The sequence below is a fragment of the Scomber japonicus genome, chromosome 2, assembly GCF_027409825.1.
Source record: "Scomber japonicus isolate fScoJap1 chromosome 2, fScoJap1.pri, whole genome shotgun sequence".
NCBI classification, from domain to species: Eukaryota; Metazoa; Chordata; class Actinopteri; order Scombriformes; family Scombridae; genus Scomber; species Scomber japonicus.
In genome coordinates, this window is record NC_070579.1 from 21,480,611 (window position 1) to 21,486,610 (window position 6,000).

Genomic DNA, 6,000 nt, shown 5'->3' on the forward strand with positions numbered 1-6,000 from the left:
GCGTGAGACATAAAATATAGCTATATAAACATATACCTATGAACACTGAACAAAGCTGTTAGTTTCTCAAATCTTTGTTGTTTCTCGGTTTTGAAATAGTGATAGAGTGGATCCTTTTACATTTGTAGACCTTAAAAGTTGTGCGTACACAACTCTAAAGAAGATTCTTATGACGGCTCTCTCGCTGTGATGCCTGTGAGCACTGCGCCGGGAGCTGTCCCTATTTCTGTCTTTCTCTTTAGATCTTTCTGAGGCATTATTGAACCTGAACCACACCAGCTGAAAACAAGGACAGTGCCTTTAGTTTTATATGTCAACTCCCCCCTGACTGACCACGCGTCACTAAAACAAGATTCAGTGTCCCTTCCTACAACTCCCTAAAATAAAACTCTGACCATGTGGAGGCCAACACAGGATGGTAGAATATATGAAGAGTTCCACAAATAAGTAGCAGACAGTAATTCCACTATCAACATCAGTTAGTAATTTCTACACTGTACCAATAGTAACATTGCAGCTCTGATAACAAGACCATACCTTGATCCAGGACTGTATACTAAGTATCACCATTTTGTAAGGATATCTATGGTAACTTGGACATATTAGTCACAGTCTCGATCAATTCATATAATGTGTGACTGGAAGAATGTTGAAAAAATAAACTCCCTGGATGGTAGAAAATGCTCTTAGTGATATACAAACTGAGATAAAATGATGTCAGGCACCTCTAAAGTTACAAAGAAGATGTTTTTATTCTGGCTGAGAAGGTCTGTTCAGTTTAAGCCAATACAAGTCATGTAAAATCAAAGATGGCACAGAAGCACAAAACTTTGTGTTGTTGAACAATGATGGGTGCACCCTTGCATTGACTTTAATGGAAGAGATGTAGAGGTATTCATGGTCCCCAGATGATGAAGCCCTATAATGTTGGTGAGCCCCTGATATTTCCTGTGGCGCCACAGATATTTCTGGCTTTTAGTGAAATCTTTTGACAACTACTGGATGGATTGCTGTGAAATTTGGTGCAGATATCCATGTTGCTCAACGTATAAAGTATAATGACTTTGGTGATCCCCAGGCTTTTCCTCTAGTGCCATGAGCAGCCTACATTTTTCACATATTCAGGGAAATTCACACTCATATTTCAACATCTACTCAATGGATTGGCACTAAATTTCTTGCAGACATTCATGGTTCGTAGATGATGTATTGTATTCTAAAATCTTTGATGATCATCTTTTCCTCTTGCATTATGATGAGGTTGACATTTTTGGATTTTTGTTAAATGTATCGATAACTATTGGATGAATTGGTACACACAAATTAAACTAAGATGCTGAACATGGGAAACCTGCTTTTTTCAAGCTTCAAAGTCACTTGGAAGATTTCCTACCATCCAGTGAGTTTATATTTTTAACATTCTTCCTGTAACACTGAAATGTTTTTAAGGGAGGTGACTGAAATGTGCAGGTTTTAGGGGATATCCGTAATATTCGTAGCTCATAGTATACGTAAAGATTAGGGCTAAACATGATCCATTGGCTTGACAAGGAGTGAATACTGACAAAAAAGGCACAAAATAGACAAAAAAGCCAAGTAAGTGAGTCATTAATATTGCTTTTTTTGTCCAAACGGAGCGTCTTATAACTGAATTACACTCTTTTTTCCTCCCACACACTCTACTGTAAACATGGAGAAATATTGATTGAAAGCCTTTCTCCTTGTGGAGGTGAATCTAGTCGTGCCTCCTCGGGAGAAACTGTGAACCCAACAGGCCAAATTCTCCTACCCCCTTCCTCCAGTGTAGCTAAGAATCTGGTGATACATTAACAGGATTATTTGTTAACTATGCATCTCATAGTGACACAGCTTGCCTTGCCATTGCTTTGACCTAATTGGTTCACATGGGTAGAGACTGGATCTTCATTGGCCCGTAGTTCTTTCGATTGGCAGCCGTGACATTGACTGCAGCGATTAGGGGGGACTGTCATTGTGGGTGGTACTGTAGGAAGAACGACGAGCAGAGGCCACATGCACACACACCTAAGTGTAAGAACAGACACACTCTCTCCCTCCCTTTGTCCTTTGCGGAGTGGGGATCGCCCCTCCTCTCATGCCCCCGTGTTCCTCAGGGGAGGCCAAACCTGCTGTGCCATCAGAAGCTCATCCTGTCTTTCTTCTTCGACCCTCCCTCAGCCCTAATCTCATCATATCTCATGCACTCGTCTTCCCCTCCTCTCCTCTCCTGTAGCACTGCCACACCACCAGGATTAGGAATATTAAAACTATTCTGTTGATTTCATGCCTGTGACCTTCCTCAAAAAGTCCTCCCTCTGTGTTCAGACAACCCTATTAATCCTTTTCTCTCTCCTTTCTTACTTTTCTCTCTGACTATTCAGACGTGATGCTCACTGTCCTGTCAGGAATTCTGCATAGGAATGAAGCAGGATGTTTTGTGCCAAAGCGAGGTCATTTCAATGGCAATATTGCTGCTGGTATCTTTATTTGGCCAAGAATATTCTGTGAGATCGCATCTCATATTCCCCTCACAGAGCTTTTAAAACACAAAGACACACAAAGTTTCATTTCCAGCACTGCTAGTTTACTGTCCATGAAAAAACAATTGCATCCTGGATTTTTATCCCAAGCTCCAAATCAAATAGGAAACTGAAATAAATGCAAATGATTTTTTCCCCCTTTATTATGATTTCTCACCGAGTGTGCACCGCCTGACTGTATCTCAATATGAGTCCTTGAAGATGGCTACTGCCTTTGTAAAACCTGAGGGGATTTCAGCATCACATCTTGACAGCAATTAGTGGCACAATCTGTTTCATGCTTGCTGATATAACTAGGCTCTGGACAGATCTAATACTGAAGTGTTACAATGTTCTGTACATCTTAATATTATTCAACTGTGGAAGAGGAGAAATATACAAGACTCAGCCTACAAAAATCGACTGTGCTTTTTAAGCAGATGTTTCAATCAAAAAAACAAAAAAACAAAAAAAAAAACACACAAAAAAAGATAACATGATTTTTCACCTTACTGTGGCCTTTCGTGTAACAATCTGGAGTTTCTTTTGTGTCCATGGCTTCCTATCTGGGGTGTTAAAGAGATATTTATATCTGTGACGTTTTGGTTAAAAAAAAAAAAAAAAAAAGTTAAAATAATTAGCAAGCAAAAGACATCAGAACGCAGACAGATGCAAAGACAAAATTAGGTTTTAACGATTCAGCTCGCTCTACTCTTCAAAAATCAAATGCGACAAAAAGAAAACATATCTGTAACATTCACCAAAGCCTGTGATGCCTGTTTTAAATAATAGATTCTTGTACAAAAAACATATAAAATATCAGAAAAGACTTACAGATACAAACGCGAAATGAAGATAAGAAATGCCTTCAAATATTCTGGAGGGGAGGATTTTAAAAAAGTAAAAGAAATGCTTCTTTAAGAAAATGTGTATGTTTTTTATTCGATTTTCTAGTAGTTGCAAAACAAAAACTTGGTGTTTTTTCTCTTTGTGTGTTGTGTGTTGTCTTAATATTTGAATGTATTTTACTGCAGTGCGAATTTGCCAAAGATATCATATCACTTGATTTCTCTCCTTTTACTTTTCATTTAGTTTTTGTTCCTGAATTGTGACCAATTTTGTTTAGAAAACTGGAAATAAATGGTGAATTTGATATTATGCTTATTTTTTATATTTCTATTGTTAATATTATTGTTATTTTATTTCCTGGGTTTGAGTTTACTGTGAAATATTAAATTGCAGTTTGCTTGATGCATCTCTTCATACTCAGTCTGTGTACCTGTCCATCCGTCCACCTGAGTGACTGTTGTTGGTGAATTATTCCATTTATGTACCTGTAATGTGAAGCTAAGAAGTAATTATTTGTAAATATTTGCCATAATTTTATTGGTCCTTCAGAATAAAAAATAATTTTTTGGAACTGAAAGGTCCTGCGTGAGTGCTTAGCTGCACATATACACACATACAAACAATACACACACACACACACACACACACACACACACACACACACACAGACACACAGAAACACACTTCTTGCTGGTGTCACATTCCTCAACATCCAGCAGCAATCTGGAAAGCCACTGACTTCTAGACTTTGAGGTCTTTTCTGTCTCAGTGTGACCCCACAGTGCTGCTTTCATTTTGGGGACACTCATCTGATCTTGGGGCATCGGCTACCCCCCCACTACCACCACACACACACAAACACACACACACACACACACACACACACACACACACACACACACACACACACACACACACACACACACACTCTCCTCGCCCCACCAAACAGAGTGAATGGAGAGTCCCAGTGCTGCAGTCTTGGCTGCTGGCCGAGTCCAGGAGGGGGCAGAGGTGTGTGTGTGTGTGTGTGTGTGTGTGTGTGTGTGTGTGTGTGTGTGTGTGTGTGTGTGTAGGAAAGGAGGAGGAGGAAGAGGGAAAGGGGTGATAATAGGACACAAGCCATGACATGGCGACAACACGCCGCACACACAGAAAACAGCACATACCCAGCTTGAGACACAGGCCAGGCTGTCCGCAGCTTGGGTGTCTGCCCAAGACACCAGAACGGCAAAATGTGGTTTTGTGTGTGCATGTGTGTATGTGTGTGTGGGTGTGTGTGTTCACGTTGGGTCTTTGCCAACCAAAGGCAACCCCTCTAAGGTTGTCTGTGAACGCTTCATATAATAAAGAAAAAACACTGAAGCCAGTCAGAAATCAGTGTTTTTACTCCAGTGATCAGAGCTGGATTAATTAAAAGAGATATACACATATTTTTACATATGTTTATCTAATGTTTTGGAACCTTGAGCAACATTGGACATGGACATCCAACATCATAGCAGTGGGTTACAGGGAGCACTGCACAGCATATGAAAACGGTTGTGGATCAAGGATATCTTTATTCATTAAACCCCCAAGGGGCAATTTGTTGCACAGTCAGCAGTAAAAGACAAAAGTAAATAGAGGAATTAATAAATAAGACAATGAACAAAATAAAGTACATAAAGATATCAGACAGAACAGTGAACAATAAATATCAAGTCAAGTCTTTTGGTCCTTCATCTTGGCAGAATATAAATGCAGCCAGACGGAAGGTTGTGTGCATGTTGTCATTTTTAGCTCTGAAGGAGATTTGTCAAGTCTGAGAAAAAATATAAAACTACAGTAATCTCAGTTTGGTTTTAGAGGCTATACATTTTCAACAGAAACCCTGCAAGAGAGAGCAGTTAATGACAGATGCTATTGAGTTGTACTACAGGAAATGTACAATACAGTGTTTTTTGGAGCTTGACCCACATTAAGACATTTCAACCTCTCCTGCATCCATTTTGCCCATTCTTCTTTTAATCTGTCTTTTATAATTCCTCCATTTTTCTTTTTAGGAAGTTTGAGATTAATGTACATGCAAGTATTACAGCCAGATTTTGACAAATGGCACCTCTGCAAGTCACCTTACAGTATCATGTCAGTGTTTATTGTGCTTAAGTGGTGCACAATTACAGTAAAATGATTGCCAAGAAGAAAATCTGTCACTGCCGTTGGGGTCCAGCCACAGACATTTTATACTTATGATCATTGGACACAACATTTTATGGATGAAGAGTTTAATTTTGCACCACCACAGTTTGACCAGCCTCACTATGCTCCTTACATTTGGCCAAATATTTACCATTTTCTGAAACATTTGTGTCACAGATGCAGAGATGATGTATGATCTGTCAGATCAATGTCTGCTTGAAAAATACGGGTTTGACGGTGCATATTATAGTTAGAAAGCAGTGTGACACCCTCTGCCCTCTTTACTCTCCTCCTATTGCTCCATATTACATAACATGACGAGGCACTGACATGTTATATCTTTCCTACTCCTCCCCTCCTCTTCTTCCTCCTCTGCCTTCCTATACAAGAGAAGACTGACAACAGTGGTACTTATGGAGGGCAAGAAGTCATGCAA